Source organism: Oncorhynchus nerka, linkage group LG25, assembly GCF_034236695.1.
Source record: "Oncorhynchus nerka isolate Pitt River linkage group LG25, Oner_Uvic_2.0, whole genome shotgun sequence".
Classification (NCBI taxonomy): Eukaryota; Metazoa; Chordata; class Actinopteri; order Salmoniformes; family Salmonidae; genus Oncorhynchus; species Oncorhynchus nerka.
In genome coordinates, this window is record NC_088420.1 from 40,464,067 (window position 1) to 40,483,902 (window position 19,836).

At 41.4% G+C, this 19,836-nt stretch overlaps 1 protein-coding gene across 1 annotated transcript in view; it reads right to left on the minus strand.

The window, feature by feature from the left end:
- The window catches only part of LOC115109513 (low-density lipoprotein receptor class A domain-containing protein 3-like), a 117,380-nt gene that overhangs the window by 67,678 nt on the left and 29,866 nt on the right, over nucleotides 1-19,836 (minus strand). The window lies entirely within an intron of this gene.

Here is a 19,836-nt window from a genome sequence, read left to right on the forward strand (position 1 = left end):
GCTACCCAGTCATTCAGCCTTTCGTTCTGTATCTATGGACGCGACCCAGTCATTCGTTCTAAATGTTCCATTGCCATAATGGCTGGCAACGTTCTTACCCTTTGCTTGCTAACTAGCCATCTACAGCTAACTTACAGTCACGTCAAAAAGTGCAGCCAGAATAACAGCACAGTAGCTGCAATTGCATTTGTTTAAGGTGTTTTCTCGTGACATTTATTTGGATACATCCATAACATTGAGCTAATGAGGCACGATTTCACCTGGCATAGAACATGTGCTCACTCATCAGGACACTGTTGAAAGGAGCTAGCCAACAACACAGCTAACAATCACTTCAAACTGAATCTGGAAAAACTGCAAACTAGCTGCACTTAGTTTCGTTTTACCTTTTTTCAATTGACATTTTACTTTGTCTATCCATAAAAATTATGCCATCTGATTCATGATTTCGACTGGCTGAGAAACCCTGCCTGTCTGTCTCGTCCAAACTTCCAACATGTTCATTACTATGGGACAGCTGGAGATCAAATTTGAATATTGAAACAATTTTGCAAATGTCGGAGAGACAACCAGCAAGATTTATACAAATCTCCACTGTTGAAAATGAAATGTTAGTCTAAAGGAAATGTGAGATAATGTCTAGATGCTTTTCATAGATTAGATAAAGTTTAGAAACCGCTTGGCTGGGCTGATGAGACAGTGGATTGCGCAGTCAGATGGAACAGAGTAAATAGGCATTTTAACGTCATAGATTTAGCTGGTGGAAACTTGTGGCATAGATACCGGCTGGAATGCAGTTTAAACCAACCAGCATTCAAGATTAGACCCACCCATAGTATAATAACAAACACTACTCTATAGTCATCCAAATAATAACTTAAGGACACCAGGGCACAGGATGTGTCCCAGATAGCACCCTATTCCCAATACTGTACAGTGCAGTACGATCGACCAGGGCCCATAGGTCTCTGGTCAAAAGTAGTGTGCTAAATAGGGGTCATTTGGGACGCATCCACAGTTTCACTCAGCAACCCAACCTGGACCAAACTAGGGGAGGAATACAAAGTTGTAAGAGTCCAATTTTTATAAATAGGCCTGTGTTATAATCAGTGGTGTAAAGTACTTAAATACAAATACTTGAAAGTACTACTTAAGTAGTACTTAATATTTACATTTTTGAGGACCTTTACTTCACTTAATTTCTAATTAATGTCAGTTTTACACCATACATTTTCCAACACCCAAAGTACTCGTTACATTTTGAATGCTTAGCAGGACAGGAAAATTGTCTAATTCACACAATTATCAAGAGAACATCTCTGGTCATCCCTACTGCATCTGATATGGCGGACTCACTAAACACATACTTTGTTTGTAAATTATGTCTGAGTGTTGGAGTGTGCCCCTGGCTATCTGTTAGTAAATAAAACAAGTTTTCTTTTAAATGATGCCATCTGGTGTGCTTAATATAAGGAATTTGAAATGTTTAATAGTTTTACTTTTGATACTAAGTATATTTTAGCAATTACATTTACTTTTGATACTTAAGTATATTTAAAATAAAATACTTTTACTCAAGTAATATTTTACTGGGTGACTTGCACTTTTACTTGAGTCATTATCTACTTTTTCCACCACTGATTATAATTAAGGCTGACAAACTGGATTTAGTAGGTAGATTGTGAGCTGTGTTAGAATGTTGCTGCCTGTAGTGACTATGTTTTTGTTGTTGTTATTGAGGTGCAACAGGTCCAGTATTCTAAACATGTTGTATAATTAATTAACTGGTAACAGCATCAAACTGTTTTCCTCTATTTTCATCAGCACACAGAAACAGTGAAAACATCAACCCACGTGTTCTGTAGGGCAGAACACAATGTTCGCACTTGGTTTCATTAGACTAAATCTGAGTACATCATCAAACACACCTACACAGACACCCAGAAAACCTGCTAGGCAAGAACCTCACTGTACAACTGTGTTTTTTCCCCTGACCATTTGATCCAAAAAATAACTCCTGGTCCAACAGAGCTAAAGAGTCCTGTCTACTTGTTATAAATCTCTTCAGATCCAGCCACTCCCAGTGATTGACAGCTGGTAAATGTCTATATAACATCCCTCTCCTCACCCTCTCAGAGGGTGTGATACAAGATACTCTTTGTTTCTTTCAATAAAAGGAGAGAGGGAGAGAGGGAATGGGAGATATAAAAGCCTGACCTAGCAACAGCTTTCCTATGTAGCATATTAATTGCTATTTCTCTGATTTGTGGGATGGCTACACTGGGTTGTTTCTAACAGCTCGAGAACACAAATCCACATTGGTGCACATGCACACAACATGCATAAAGACTTGAGGGAATAGGCTGTTTGACAAGAGGCAATGGGTTCATTGGAGCTGCTCTGCGACTGTGTGTGTGTGTGTGTGTGTGTTTAGCTTATCACTATGATTTGATACAGGCTGCTCCACGGCCTGGTACTGTTAGCAACAGGAAACCCCAGCAGCACTACTGACACTTCTTAGATTGGCACTAACACTACACAAGGATATTGACCTACACTCAGACACTCACACACACACACTCACACACACACACACACACACACACACACACACACACACACACACACACAGACAGACACACAGACACACACACACACACACGTTGATCCCTAGCCTAGCTGTTCTGGGCTGAATCAATCTATAACCTCAATCTATAACCCAACATTAAAGTGGCCTCTTTGACCCAGCCAGGTTAAAATATCTCCCCGCCATTGATCTGGATGGAGGAAGAGGTGAGAAATAGATTGGAATGGCTTTAGAAAATTCCTGAGTGGATTTTAGCAAAGGGTGTATACAATTTACTGTAGCACTGATGTTAGCATTGACACACACTGTCGGTGAGAAAACGCACTCCGCTCCCATAGTTACTGCAGACAATGGTCCACAACATAGCTCCACGTCGTGTCACACACACATCCCAATTGAGAAAATACAGACAAAGTAACATTTTCAAGACTCCAAATCTAATGAAAATGCGAAAGGGATTTTTGTGTTTGAGGAAAGTAAGAATAAGTTAGGGGATGGGTCATTATTGGACAGCTCTGAAAAAGCCTGGCTTTTTATGGCTAGATGCAGGAACTTGTTTTCCAATTACACACTGATTTTAATGGGCTGGCTGTATCAGGAGCTTCTGAAGCACAGAGGGTGGTGGAGGGAAATTGGAGCCCTATGTGTGTGTGTGTGTGTGCGTGCGTGCGTGCGTGCGTGTATGTCTTTGTGTGTGTGTGTGTGAATATGTGTGAAATTGTGTGCATGTGACAGCTCATAGAGAAAGGACAGGATTCTCATTCCTCTTCCTTAGACTCAACGGAGTGAATCACAAATGAGCCGACAACCTTTGGCCTGGTCAATTAAAGACACCACAAACAGAGAGAGAACAGCTGGCTGCAACACACACACAATTAACACACAACTCAAGGACCCCAGCCACCCGGGATACGGCCTGTTTACCTCGCTACCATCTAGTAAGGCGTAGACAGTACAGGTTCATCAAAGCTGATAAACACCTTCTATCTCCGGGCCATGAAACGGTTAAATAGTCACCACTAGCCAGCCTCCGCCCAGTACCCTGCACTGAACCTAAGTCACAGTCACTAGCCGTGCAGTAGTATCTCTAGCCAACTACCCTGCCAATACTCTACCCTGCAACTTAGACTGCTGCCCTATGAACATAGAGTTATTGAACACTGGGCACTTTAATAATGTTTACATACTGTTTTACCCACTTTATATGTATATATTGTATTCTCCTCATGGCTCATCTTATATAACTACTGATGTACACATGTTTTCTATTCACGTACTGTCCATAAATCAAATACAAATGTATTGGTCACATACACACATTTAGCAGATGTTACTGCGGGTGTAGCGTAATGCTTGTGTTCCTAGCTCCAACAGTGCAGTAATATCTAACAATTGAAAACAATACACACAAATCTAAAAGTAAAAGAATGGAATTAATAAATATATAACTATTAGGACGAGCAATGTCAGAGTGGCAATGACTAAAATACAGTAGAATAGAATACAGTATATACATATTAAATGAATAAAGCAGTATGTAAACATTACTAAAGTGACCAGTGTTCCATTATTAAAGTGACCAATGATTCCATGTCTATGTACATGGGGCAGCAGCCTCTAGGGTTTAGGGTTGAGTAACCGGGAGGTAGTCGGCTAGTTATGGCTATTTTACAGTCTGATAGCCTTGAGATTGAAAACATCTTCTGTCTCAGCCCCAGTTTTGATGCACCTGTAATGACCTCGCATTCTGGATGGTAGCGGGATGAACAAGCTGTGGCTAGGGTGGTTGATGTCCTTGATGATCTTTTTGGCATTCCTGAGACATTGGGTGCTGTAGGTGTCCTGAAGGGCAGGCAATGTGCTCCCAGTGATGCTTTAGACAGACCACACCACCCTCTGGAGAGCCCTGCAGTTGCAGGCGGTGCAGTTGCCATACCAGGTGGTGATACAGCCCGACAAGATGCTCTCAATTGTCCATCAGTAAATGTTTGTGAGGGTCTTAGGGGTTAAGCCGGATTTCTTCAGCCTCCTGAGGTTAAAGAGGCGCTGTTGCTCAATCTACACCACACTGTCTGTGTGGGTGGACCATTTTAGATTGTTGCTGATGTGTACGCTGAGGAACTTGAAGCTTTCCACCTTCTCTACTGAAGTTCCATCAATGTGGATAGCGGTGTGCCCCCTCTGCTGTTTCCTGAAGTACACGATCAGATCCTTCATTTTGTTGACGTTGAGGGAGATGTTATTTTCCTGGCAGCACCCGGCCGGAAGGCTGTCTCATCATTGTTGTTGTGTCGTCAGCAAACTTGATGATTGAGTTGGAGGCATGTGTGGCCACGCAGTCATGGCTGAACAGGGAGTACAGGAGGGGGTTGAGCACGGACCCTTGTGGGGCCCCTGTGTTGAGGATCAGAAGAAGTGAAGGTGTTGTGTCCTACCACCTGTGGGCAGCCCGTCTGGAAGTCCAGGACCCAGTTGCACAGAGCAGGGTTCAGACTAGAGGTCGACCGATTAATCGGAATGGCCGATTAATTAGGGCCAATTTCAAGTTTTCATAACAATCGGAAATCGGTAGTTTTGGCTGCCGATTTTTTTATTTTATACCTTTATTTAACTAGGCAAGTCAGTTAAAGAACACATTCTTATTTTCAATGATGGCCTAGGAACGGTGGGCTAACTGCCTTGTTCATTGGCAGAACGACAGATTTTCACCTTGTCAGCTCGGGGGATCCAAACTTGCAACCTTACAGTTAACTAGTCCAACACAATAACGACCTGCCTCTCTCTCATTGCACTCCACAAGGAGACTGCCTGCTACGTGAATGCAGTAAGCCAAGGTAAGTTGCTAGCTAGCATTAAACTTATCTTATAAAAAACAATCAATCATAATCACTAGTTAACTACACATGGTTGATGATATTACTAGATATTATCTAGCGTGTCCTGCGTTGCATATAATCTGAATGAGCATACAAGCATACAAGTATCTGACTAAGCGGTGGTAGGCAGAAGTAGGTGCATAAACATTCATTCAAACAGCACTTTCGTGCGTTTTGCCAGCAGCTCTTCGTTGTGTGTCAAGCATTGCGCTGTTTATGACTTCAAAGCCTATCAACTCCCCAGATGAGGCTGGTGTAACCGAAGTGAAATGGCTAACTAGTTAGCGTGCGCTAACTAGAGGGACGGAAGCTATACTATTACACTGGCAATACTAAAGTGCCTATAAGAACATCCAATAGTCAAAGGTTAATGAAATACAAATGGTATAGAGGGAAATAGTCCTATAATTCATATAATAACTACAACCTGAAACTTCTTACCTGGGAATATTGAAGACTCATGTTAAAAGGAACCACCAGCTTTCATATGTTCTCATGTTCTGAGCAAGGAACTGAAACGTTAGCTGTCTTACATAGCACATTTTGCACTTTTACTTTCTTCTCCAACACTTTGGTTTTGCATTATTTAAACCAAATTGAACATGTTTCATTATTTACTTGAGGCTAAATTTGATTTATTTATGTATTATATTAATTTAAAATAAGTGTTCATTCAGTATTGTTGTAATTATTACAAACATAAAAATTAATCGGAATCAGCTTTTTTGGTCCTCCAATAATCGGTATCGGTATCAGCATTGAAAAATCATGATCGGTCGACCTCTAGTTCAGACCCAGGGCCCCAAGCTTAATTATGAACTTGGAGGGTACTATGGTGTTGAAGGCTGAGCTATAGTCAATGAACAGTATTCTTACATTGGTATTCCTTTTGTCCTATTGGGATAGCGCAGTGTGAAGGTGATTGCATCATCTGTGGATCTATTGGATCGGTATGCAAATTGAAGTGGGACTCTAGGGTGTCAGGTTAGGAAGAGGTGAGAAGCACTTCATGATGACAGAGGTGAGTGCTACGGGGGAAAGTCATTGAGTTCAGTTACCTTTGCTTTCTTGGGTACAGGAACAATGGTGGACATCTTGAAGCAAGTGGAGACAGCCGACTGGGATAGGAAGAGATTGAATATGTCCGTAAACACTCCAGCCAGCTGGTCTGCGTCAGGAGCGGGCCGTGTCGGTGCCACTGTTATCCTCAAAGTGGGTGAGGAAGGTGTTTAGCTTGTTCAGGAGCAAGACGTCGGTGTCTGTGATGTGGCTGGTTTTCCCTTTAGAATTCGTGATTGTCTGCAGACCCTGCCACATACAGTCGAAGTCGGAAGTTTACATACACTTAGGTTGGAGTCAAATAAAGTGGTGATCCTAACTGACATAAGACAAGGTGTATCTAAACTTCCGACCCCAACTGTGTGTGTGTATGTGTGTATATACATACACACACACACACACACACACACACACACACACACACACACACACACACACACACACACACACACACACACACACACACACACACACACACACACACACACACACAGTTGAAGTCGGAAGTTCACATACAACTTAGCCAAATACATTTTAACTCAGTATTTCACAATTACTGACATTTAATCCTAGTATAAATTCCCTGTCTTAGGGCAGTTAGGATCACCACTTTATTTTAAGACTGTGAAATGTCAGAATAATAGTAGAGAGAAGGATTTATTTCAGTTTCTATTCCCAGCTTCCCACAATAAGTTGGGTGAATTTTGGCCCATTCCTCCTGACAGAGCTGGTGTAACTGAATCAGGTATGTAGGCCTCCTTGCTCGCACACACTTTTTCAGTTCTGCCCACAAATTTTCTATAGGATTGAGGTCAGGGTGATGGCCACTCCAATACCTTGACATTGTTGTCCTTAAGCCATTTTGCCACAACTTTGGAAGTATGCTTGGGGTCATTGTCCATTTGGAAGACCCATTTGCGACCAATCTCAAATCAAATCAAATCAAATTTTATTTGTCACATACACATGGTTAGCAGATGTTAATGCGAGTGTAGCGAAATGCTTGTGCTTCTAGTTCCGACAATGCAGTGATAACCAACAAGTAATCTAACTAACAATTCCAAAACTACTGTCTTATACACAGTGTAAGGGGATAAGGAATATGTACATAAGGATATATGAATGAGTGATGGTACAGAGCAGCATACAGTAGATGGTATCGAGTACAGTATATACATATGAGATGAGTATGTAGACAAAGTAAACAAAGTGGCATAGTTAAAGTGGCTAGTGACATAAGGATGCAGTCGATGATCTAGAGTACAGTATATACGTATGCATATGAGATGAATAATGTAGGGTAAGTAACATTATATAAGGTAGCATTGTTTAAAGTGGCTAGTGATATATTTACATCATTTCCCATCAATTCCCATTATTAAAGTGGCTGGAGTTGGGTCAGTGTCAATGACAATGTTAGTGGTGGCTGTTTAACAGTCTGATGGCCTTGAGATAGAAGCTGTTTTTCAGTCTCTCGGTCCCAGCTTTGATGCACCTGTACTGACCTCGCCTTCTGGATGATAGCGGGGTGAACAGGCAGTGGTTCGGGTGGTTGATGTCCTTGATGATCTTTATGGCCTTCCTGTAACATCGGGTGGTGTAGGTGTCCTGGAGGGCAGGTAGTTTGCCCCCGGTGATGCGTTGTGCAGACCTCACTACCCTCTGGAGAGCCTTACGGTTGAGGGCGGAGCAGTTGCCGTACCAGGCGGTGATACAGCCCACCAGGATGCTCTCGATTGTGCATCTGTAGAAGTTTGTGAGTGCTTTTGGTGACAAGCCGAATTTCTTCAGCCTCCTGAGGTTGAAGAGGCGCTGCTGCGCCTTCTTCACGACGCTGTCAGTGTGAGTGGACCAATTCAGTTTGTCTGTGATGTGTATGCCGAGGAACTTAAAACTTGCTACCCTCTCCACTACTGATCCATCGATGTGGATAGGGGGGTTGATGTTGAGTGTGAGGTTATTTTCCTGACACCACACTCCGAGGGCCCTCACCTCCTCCCTGTAGGCCGTCTCGTCGTTGTTGGTAATCAAGCCTACCACTGTTGTGTCGTCCGCAAACTTGATGATTGAGTTGGAGGCGTGCGTGGCCACGCAGTCGTGGGTGAACAGGGAGTACAGGAGAGGGCTCAGAACGCACCCTTGTGGGGCCCCCGTGTTGAGGATCAGCGGGGAGGAGATGTTGTTGCCTACCCTCACCACCTGGGGGCGGCCCGTCAGGAAGTCCAGTACCCAGTTGCACAGGCCAGGGTCTCGAGCTTGATGACGAGCTTGGAGGGTACTATGGTGTTGAATGCCGAGCTGTAGTCGATGAACAGCATTCTCACATAGGTATTCCTCTTGTCCAGGTGGGTTAGGGCAGTGTGCAGTGTGGTTGAGATTGCATCGTCTCTGGACCTATTTGGGCGGTAAGCAAATTGGAGTGGGTCTAGGGTGTCAGGTAGGGTGCAGGTGATATGGTCCTTGACTAGTCTCTCAAAGCACTTCATGATGACGGAAGTGAGTGCTACGGGGCGGTAGTCGTTTAGCTCAGTTACCTTAGCTTTCTTGGGAACAGGAACAATGGTGGCCCTCTTGAAGCATGTGGGAACAGCAGACTGGTATAGGGATTGATTGAATATGTCCGTAAACACACCGGCCAGCTGGTCTGCGCATGCTCTGAGGGCGCGGCTGGGGATGCCGTCTGGGCCTGCAGCCTTGCGAGGGTTAACACGTTTAAATGTCTTACTCACCTCGGCTGCAGTGAAGGAGAGACCGCAGGTTTTCGTCAATATTTCCATCTGACGCAATACGAAACATGTCCCAGTCCACGTGATGGAGGCTTTAACTTCCTGACTGATATCTTGAGATGTTGCTTCAATATATCCACATCATTTTTTTGCCTCATGATGCCATCTATTTTGTGAAGTGCACCAGTCCCTCCTGCAGCAAAGCACCCCCACAACATGATGCTGCCACCCCCATGCTTCACGGTTGGGATGGTGTTCTTCGTCTTGCAAGCATCCCCCTTTTTCATCCAAAACATAACGATGATCATTATGGCCAATCGTTCTATTTTTGTTTAATCAGACCAGAGTACATTTCTCCAAAAAGTACAATCTTTGTCCCCATGTGCAGTTGCAGTCTGGCTTTTTTATGGCGGTTTTGGAGCAGTGGCTTCTTCCTTGCTGAGCGGCTTGTCAGGTTATGTCGATATAGGACTCTTTTGACTGTGGTAACAGATACTTTGTACGTGTTTCCTCCAGCATCTTCACAAGGTCCTTTGCTGTTGTTCTGGGATTGATTTGAACTTTTCGCAGCAAAGTACGTTCATCTCTAGGAGACAGAACGCGTCTCCTTCCTGAGCGGTAGGGGGACTGTTTGGTCCCATGGTGGTAATACTTGCGTACTATTGTTTGTACAGATGAATGTGGTACCTTCAGGCATTTGGAAATTGCTCCCAAGGATGAACCAGACTTGTGGAGGTCTACAATTTCTTCTGAGGTCTTGGATGATTTATTTGGATTTTCTAATGATGTCAAGCAAAGAGGCACTGAGTTTGAAGGTACGCCTTGAAATACATCCACAGGTACACCCCCAATTGACTCAAATGATGTCAATTAGCCTATCAGAAGCTTCTAAAGCCATGACATCATTTTATGGAATTTCCAAGCTGTTTAAAGGCACAGTCAACTTAGTGTACGTAAACTTCTGACCCACTGGAATTGTGAAACAGTAAATTATAAGTGAAATAATCTGTCTATAAAAAATAGTTGGAAAATGTACTTGGGTCAAAGTAGATGTCCTAACCGACTTTCCAAAACTATAGTTTACAAAAAATACATTTGTGGAGTGGTTGAAAAATGAGTTTTAATGACTCCAACCTGAGTGTATGTAAACTTCCGACTTCAACTGATATATATAACAGGTACAAAAGTACAGGTACAAAAGTACCTAATATATATATATATATATATATATATATATATTCCGGACTCTGACTTTGCTCGTTCTGATGCATTCTGACGCAGCAATACGTGAGCCATGTGCCCAGTGTTCCCTGCCCTCTGTACAGACCAATAACAACGCAGGAGAGAGGTATGACTAGGGAGGAAGAAAGGAGCTGAGGAGGAAGAAAGAGAAGGTTAGGGGAGTAGAAAAAGAAGAGAGGGATGACTGCAGAGTTGTGCATCAGTCAGCCCTCTTCTGATGTGACCTTGGCGTCTCCAGCCAAGGCTCCCTGATGTCTCTATTTACACATGCACGCCCAACCACGCTCGCTGCCGTGCCCACATACAGCAATGTACCTGTATAGCAGAAGTTCTCTCACTAGAGGTGGGATAATAAGTAAGATGGCGCCGACAGACATGGCAGCTCTGCTTCTACCTGCTAAGCAACATTGCAGTATTTTGTTTTTATTGGTTATTTCTTACATCATTAGCCCAGAACGTTTTTTGTGTTATTACATACAGCTGGTTAGAACTTGTGGATGTCAGAGTGATGGTAACTCACCCGCATTACGAACACGAATATGACTTTGGCAAATTGGATCGTTTGTTCGCACCCCCCAGGGCAAATGAACTTATCCCAGAGGCTGCTCCAAGACGCCGCTGGCTGAGAAGAGGTATTCGGAGTGGATTTCTAGTCCGACTCAGGAGGCGGGCACACCATCCACCACTTCAGAGTCTCTGGACAATAAAGTAGACGAGCTCAGGGTGAGGATCTCCTTCCAGAGAGACATCAGGGACTGTAACATACTCTGTTTTACGGAATCGTGGCTCTTTCCGGATATACTGTCCCCGTTCATACAGCCAGCTGGGTTCTCAGTACACTGCGCAGACAGGAATAAAGAACACTCCGGGAAGAAGAAGGGCAATGGTGATTGTTTCATGATTAACCACTCATGATAGTGATAACGTAGAGAAACTCAAGTCCTTTTGTTCACCTGACCTAGAAAATGTTGACCGTATTACCTCCCAAGACAATTCTCTTCGGTTATAGTCACAGCAGTGTATATTCCCCCTCAAGCCGATACCACGACGGTCTTCAAGGAACTACACTGGACTTTATGCAAACTGGAAACCACATATCCTGAGGCAGCATTTATTGTAGCTGGGGATTTTAACAAAGAAAATTTGAGGAAAACGCTACCGAAGTTCTATCAACACATTGACTGTAGTACTGGGATAACACTCGACCACTGCTAGTCTCTCTTCCGGGATGCCTACAAGGCCATCCCCCGCCCTCCTTTCGGGAAATCAGATCACTCCATTTTGCTCCTCCCTTCCTATAGGCAGAAACTCAAACAGGAAGTGCCCATGCTAAGGTATTTTCGACGCTGGGCTGACCAAATCAGAATCCATGCTCCAAGATTGCTTTGATCACACGGACTGATTATATGTTCCGGGTAGCCGTCAGAGAATAACATTAATGCATGAACGGACATGGTGACGGAGTTGATCAGGAAGTATATAAGTTATGTTGTTCCCACTGTGACTATTAAAACTTACCAAAACCAGAAACCGTGGATAGATGGCAGCATTACAGCTAAAGTGAAAGCACAAACCACCTCATGTAACCATGGCAATACAAACAGTGTAGTTATTCCCTCCGTAAGGCAATCAAACAGGCAAAACATCAGTACAGAGGCAACGTGGAGTCGGAATTCAATGGATCAGACACAAAACGTATGTGGCAGGGTCTACAGACAATCACAGATTACAAAGGGAAGACAAACCATGTCATGGACACTGACATCTTCTTAATTCCATTATTTTACTTTTAGATTTGTGTGTGTTGTAGTGATTTGTTAGATATCACTCCACTGTTGGAGTGAGGGACACAAGCATTTCGCAACACCCGAATAACATCTGCTAAATGTGTATGTGACCAATAAAACTTGATTTGATAACACACAGAATATTAGCACAGTCAGCCAGGCCAAATCCCACTACGGAGTAGACTAGATTTTTGTTTTGAGCCCTCCTGACTCAACTACAACAGAATATCACAAGGCTTCAACAGCACAACACCTCTGTTATCTTACTATTGTACATGTCTACCAAGATCTTGAAATTCTGGTTATAAACACCAATCCAAAAAAATGCTCTTGTTCAGTCACATTGAAAAATATACAGAAGGAAGACCTTACAAAGGCCTTTTCCATTGGAGTGTTGATTGATTAAAGGAGGCTTGCATAAAACAGGCAAAATATGTCTGGAACCCCGCCCTAACCCCCAGGACACATGCACTACACCCTGAGTAGTAAATAAGTCACTCCACATGGGTCTGGGCTCTAGAATGTACTAACAAAACTTATGAAGGGTTGTTTCCACCTCAAAAAGCACCCACCATCTCAGATTGTTCTGAAATTATTTCTGTAGTTAGTAACAGATACAATTAGCATTCCTGAAACATTATTTTGTTTAAATATAATTTAATCTCTAATTTAAAATTCTAGGATTCAGATAATATTCAATAAATATAGTACCCAACATGCGATTTGGCCCAAACTTAAAAAGACATAAATGGATCCCCAAAAATGTTCCAAAGCCACCCACGGACCCCCCACCTCACATGCTAAGCCAATCCAAACAACCAGTATACAGTATCGGTTCTCTGAGTTTGACAAGAGGTATGACGCTTTGGCTTGGAGTATTGCTTCTCCATACTATATAATGTATTCCTTGTGAATCGAGTTTTCCTCTGTTGAGAAAAATGTGTCATTACGTCACTTGCATTATTTCCCATAAAGTGCGGAAGTACCCTGTTATGACCACTAGATAGGAAGTAGTTTGGTCCAAGTCAGATGTTGAGTACCACATTTATTGAATATTATCTAAATCCTATAAATTAAAATGGCCAATTTGGGTGCAATCAATTAATTTCTCCAAGATCAAATACAATTTCAACGAAATTATGTTTCAGGAATGCCTGTCTTTCCTGTTTTTAACTACATAAACGATTTCAGAACAATCTGAGATGTTGAGTGTCATGGCTTGCTGAAATGACATGAAACGGCTCTGCATATTGTGCCCAAAACAGTTGGTGCCTCACTCTCTTTTCTCGTGTTCCCTTTGCACACACAAATAAGCAAATAAAACACTCTCTCTCACTAACTCTCTCAAGTCGCTGAGAGCCAGGCGATCAATGCCACCCACTTAATTCTTGGCCAGACGCTTTGCTCGCTCCCTGCAATAAGTTCTCTCTGGTAGGGGCAAGGTTCACAGGAAAATAAAAAAGGCGCCCAAGTTATAAAAAAAAACAATAAAGTGCACATTAACAGCGTCCCAGCTAGCACATAATGTTCTGCGAACAATATGTTTCTTAGAACTTGATGAGAGTGTGGTTGTCCTATGGTTATTTTACATACAACCTTCCCACAGCTTTCTGGGAATGGTGCAGGATAGTTGCTTGGCTTTGGATCATTCTCAGCACATTAAGGACATTGACATTACTGATTATTACTTTTTTTTAGTTTAAACGTGGTTACACTTCATTTCAAATTTGGTAAATGTTCTCAAACTGGTTTGTATTTGGGAATGCGCCCAAATAATTCAGACAATGTTAAGAAACAATGTTCTTCTGTGGGAATTTCAGCATAATGTTTCCTACAGGTTTCCTCGTGGTTCAATTTAAAGTTAAGTTCTCAAATTGTTCCAAAAAACGTTATGAAACAACATTCTTCTGTGGGAATTTCAGTACGTCAGCATAATGTATCCTACATGTTTCCTCATGATTCTAATTAAAGTCATGTTCTCAAATTTCTCCGAGAACATTAACCTCTTCAGTCGACCCTCTACTTTTTTGAACATTCTGTTAAAAATCGCGCAACATTTCAGCGCCCTGCTACTCATGCCAGGAATATAGTATATGCATTTGCTTAGTCTGTGTGGATAGAAAACACTCAGACGTTTAAAAAACTGGGTAAATCACTGCTGTGGCTTTACCAGAACGGCATTTACATCGAAAAGCACAGGAAAAACTGATCACTGAAAATGGGGAAAATATATCCATGCGCTACTTGAACCCATTGATAAACGTGAACCACAATTAATTGACTGAGGTTGCAGTACCTACAGCTTCCACAGGGTGTCTAGAGTCTTGTCATTTCCCTTCGAGTTTTTCTTGGTCAAACACATACAGGACACGTATCTAATCCGGTCTAGGACCGGATATTTTCGTTGAGTTTCTAGCCGGACATTTTTCCAGACGGACAGCTAATGATCTTTACATCGCCTCCTGATGAATTTTATCGCTTATTAACGTTTACTAATACCTAAAGTTGCATTACAAACGTATTTGAAGTGTTTTGTGAAAGTTTATCGTCGACTTTTTGAATTTTAAAAAATGACGTTACGTTTTGAAACTGTTTTTTCGTTTATCACACAGTCTACATATAACGATATCTAGGCTTTATATGGACCGATTTAATCGAAATAAAGACCCAAATAGTGTTTATGGGACATCTAGGAGTGCCAACAAAGAAGATGGTGAAAGGTAATGAATGTTTTCTATTTTATTGTGCGGTTTGTGTAACGCTGAAATGCTAATTATTTTGTTTACGTCCCCTGTGGGTCTTTTGGGGTGTTGCATGCTATCAGATAATAGCTTCTCATGCTTTCGCCGAAAAGCATTTTAAAAATCTGACTTGTTGCCTGGATTCACAACGAGTGTAGCTTTAATTCGATACCCTGCATGTGTATTTTAATGAACTTTTGAGTTTTAACTAATACTATTAGCATTTAGCGTAGCGCATTTGCATTTCCAGAGCTCTAGTTGGGACGCAAGCGTCCCGAGTAGAAGCAACAGGTTAAGAAAACTTTCCATAAAAGCCACAATAAACTTTTGTAATGCTCAGAGAATGCTCTAGGAATGTTATTAAAAATGATATACATTCAATTCTCAGCATCAAAACTCTTCCTGTCCTTTATCTTGTTAAGTGTGTTCAGGTGTGTTTGCCGCGCCTACTAATTGGCCACACCTGATCTTAATGAATGCTTGTTTCCTTTGAAATGAGGTCTAGTTGAATAGATTGGGCTGTGGGGTCACTACATTTCGTCAGTCAGTGATTGTCAAGCAAGTAACTGTTGATCTCACGGTAATTTACCGTTAATTAACATGAACACATTCATTAAATTTTTTTTTGAATACATCCATGTAGTATAGCCTACACCTTCACAATAAAGCCATTATTTATTTTAAACAGGTCTAAAGAAGCATGAGATTAAGAAAATGTAGCCTATTTCAGAAGAAAACAATCGCATACTCTGAGTTGTCCTTATGTTATGTCCTGATCTGGCTAGGCCAAATGGCTGTGAGCTACACTAGTTCATTTAGCAGACTAGACCTGCTTAGAATTTCGTGGCATTATTTTATATTATTTTATAATTTGAATAATACAATTGAACAAAGCTGAATAAAATATCAATATTTTCTCCAAATGATTTGAGGGAGTGCACACATGCGGCTATTCTGTGTTGAGCAGTTAAAATAGGTACTCCCTATATGCTTAATTTAGAGTTACTAATGAGTTATTAGAGTTATACATTTAGTTGTTCTACAAATGTTGGGCTATATGTTTGGATTTTTAATCAATTGTAAAAAAGAAAAAAAAAGTTGCTTGAAAGGCATGAGCTCTGCTTTGTTTTTGCACAGGCTGTACACACTCCAACAGTCTCTCATTCACAGTTTGACAAACACTTGATAATGCCTCGAATTTCACGGTGGCATCCCCTTTGTGAACGTAACGCACCCTAAAACAATCAATGCCTTTTGTGGACCGGAGTGCTGCGTTGTGCCATTCTCCCTGAGCACTGTGCAATACAAAGCGCCTCTCACTTACATGGCTCTCCATCACGTGATCGGGTCTTTCTCACAGGCTAAAAGTGAAGACGGACACATCAGGGACGCAACTGCTATGCCCCATAGTACAAAAGTCGACCTATTCTATTCTGTGCGAGAAATACATTTTCCAAACATAGTCTGGGACATTTGTTAGATGCAATAGATCACAAATTAATACAACCACTAGCATAAAAAAAAACGTTTTTTACTCAATGTGGCTGATGTAACAGATCAGAACATTTAGCTTAAAATGTTGATAAACTATTAGGCTATTTCTTCACATTATCAGAGCAGCAATGTGCACATGGCAGTATGCTATAAGCACAAATGTTCCATTAGCGGGAAAACACCTTTATCAAAAGTGACCGCAAATAAGATTATGAATGTAATGCTTTTATTATAAAAAGGTGCATATTTATGGTGAAAAGTATCTTCCCCAAACATGAGGCTCATGCACTGCTTATGTATGCCAGTTAGGCCCTTGTAAAGCAGATTAAAGTGCTTAATTTTAATAAGGTTTGTGATACAAAAACATATAGGCCTATTGGCTAGGCTACATAAGGTGTGCAACTATGATTCTAAAAAGACAGTTTCTTATGCTGGGCATCATTCACAAGTGGTAATATATAATTCACAAGTGATAAGCTAATATTGTCATCCATCAGACTATTCTTGATTTAATCTGGTCTTTACATACACTAAATAATATATATATGTGTGAAATTTGTTTTTGATTTAGAATGGACCATTATCATGCACCTGTCTGTCTCAAAACAGGGGCAGCAGGAAAAAACAAATGTCATCTATGCACTTAAATAGCAAATGGAGGACGCTTTTCCTTTGGTTCATTTTCATGCCTAGCAAATGGAGGACGCTTTTCCTTTGGTTCATTTTCATGCCAGCCAGGTAGGCTATACTCCTGTTTTAAAATTAAACAACGTACTTAATATTAGGAAAGATGAGAAATAAATATAGTAGGCCTAGCCTATAAAAAGCTGATGAGACCCTCCTCTTTTTAGTAGAGGCCATCACTCTGTTTTCTCAGGCAATTGCAAAACCTATAGAAATGTTGCTCAACATGAGCTCATGAAGTGTTTGATTCGATTTTCGAAAACATTTGCATTGATGTCAGAGTGATTAGAGGGACAATAGAGTGCTGAGTACCAGGCAGTTAGCAAGTTTGGTAGGCTACAAATGACCATCAACAGCATCAGAGCTTGGAGAAGCCTAATTACACAATGAATAAAAGGGTCACATGGAATTTGACTGCCTTCATGACTCGTGACTGCCGGTAATACGGTCCGCCACACCAGCATGATTAATGCTTAAGGAAATACATTTCTGTGCTGGGAATTCAAACAAGTCCATTATTACTGAAACATTGAAACATTTTCAGGAAGTTATTGAAAAACGTTAAAATAACCTATAATTTCCATTCTTCGCGCATTAATAAAATCTCCCAGGAAAACTATAATGGAACCAGAGTAAAAAATTCTTAGAACATTCCCAGAACATTCAAAATGTTCACTTCCGTTCTCAGAACATTTTAAAAAACTTTCAGTTTTACCAGTCAGTAAACGTATGGCTGTTCCCACAACCAATGTGAAACCAATAATATACATTCACAATTTACAAGACACCAAATCTGCTAGCTGGAGTGTTTATATCTAGTTTGGGTATAAATCTAAGCCTTTTTCGCTAGAATGTGAACGCCTAGTGATTAGCGGGCAATGTAGAGGGGTACTAAAGCCTTGTTAAAAGCCTCTGCTCCAGCCTCTGTTCTAAACCATACATTATTGATGATCCATCTGTGGCCTAAAAAGAGATGTGGTGCTAAAAGAGGATGGAGAGAGAGAAAGAGAGAACAAGAGATAACGAGAGTGTAAGGGAGAGAGAGAGGGGCAGAGAGAGCAAGAATGAGTGAGAGAGAGAAAACCCTACTCTCCGCTCCTCTTCCATTTCCCACAGCAGCATCTGCCTGACCCTGAAGGTCATAGACAAGGTCTTGGCAGAAACCACAGGATCCACTTTTAAGGCCAATCCTTCAGTGGGGTAATTATGTGTGCATGCATGCACGCAGATATACAGACAGTTAGCTTTCTCAATTCCACCACAACTCTGCTGCCTTTTGATTTCAGTGATGTGATAGTAATGAGATAGCGCAAACTTCCCTCCAACTGTCCAACCAGCACTCTCTCTAGAAGACTGGGCTATTTCCCTTATCTCCACTAAGAACCAGCAGATCCAGGAATCACCGTAAATACCCTTGTCTCTGCTGCCTATTCAACTTTAACATGACAACATTAGGAGATTGGCGTGTTTACTTCCCAACGAAAGAGGAAACTGCTGTATAATGCAATGCTCCCTACCATACACGTGATTAATATGAGTGTAATTCCAATGTCCCCTAAAGTACAGAGCAGTTTGTATATGACACGGGCTAGTTACATTAGTCTGGATGGTTTGGGATGCTTTCCTAATCACAACTAAGTAGAGTTGTTTTAATGTTTTTGATGTCTATTGTGGAACAGATTCCAAACTTCTGTCGACTTACGTTTACTACTTTGCTGATTAAATTAAAAGTGAATCCACAGGAATATCCTAAAAGCGAGCGAGTAGTGCGAGTCAGTGCTCTTGGTAAACACAAACATAAAGATGATATTATCATTACACAGTCATAACCCTGCTCCAGTCTCCAGTGTGTTTAATAGAGCCAGTGATGGCTGCTGTTGGATCAGATTCACACTGGATGCTGACTGGCCAAATTAGCCTGGCCTGAGCAAACTCACTGCTATTAAATCACACAGGAAAAATCCTAAATGGCACCCTATTACCAATATAGCGCACTACTTTGAACTGGAACCATATGGGCCATGGTCATAGGTAGTGCCCTATTTTGGGAATAGGGTACATTTGGGATGCAGAAACTATTCCTCATGAATTACTATGGGATCACAGATCAAACTGCGTCTAATCTAACACAACATCATCTTATTCTGGGTGGATCAGTAGTGGACAGAGAGACGGTCACACTTGATTTGGATAGTCAGGATAGTTCATCTGTAGATGCTCTACAGATGGTCATACTATCAACAAACTATCTGTTGATAAGCAACTGCTTGCAAAGTTTAGGTTTAGAATAAGGGTTAGGCTAAGGGTTAGTAGATAATCAGTTGAAATGTTACTGATACTCTATAGAGCATCTACAGATGGACTATCCACATAAAGTGTTACCAGAGAGACCAAAAAACACACTCACTGAAAATGTATGTCAATTAATGAATTTGTTGTGGCAACAGGTGTATTTAGTGCTTGTGTGATAGACAATCGTGCATCAAGCATATCTGATTGAGGGTAAATAACTAGCTAATATACAGTACCGGTCAAAAGTTAGGAAAAAACCTACTCATTCAAGGGTTTTTCTTTATTTTTACTATTTTCTACACTGTAGTATAATAGTGAAGACTATAAATAACAAGTGGAATCATGTAG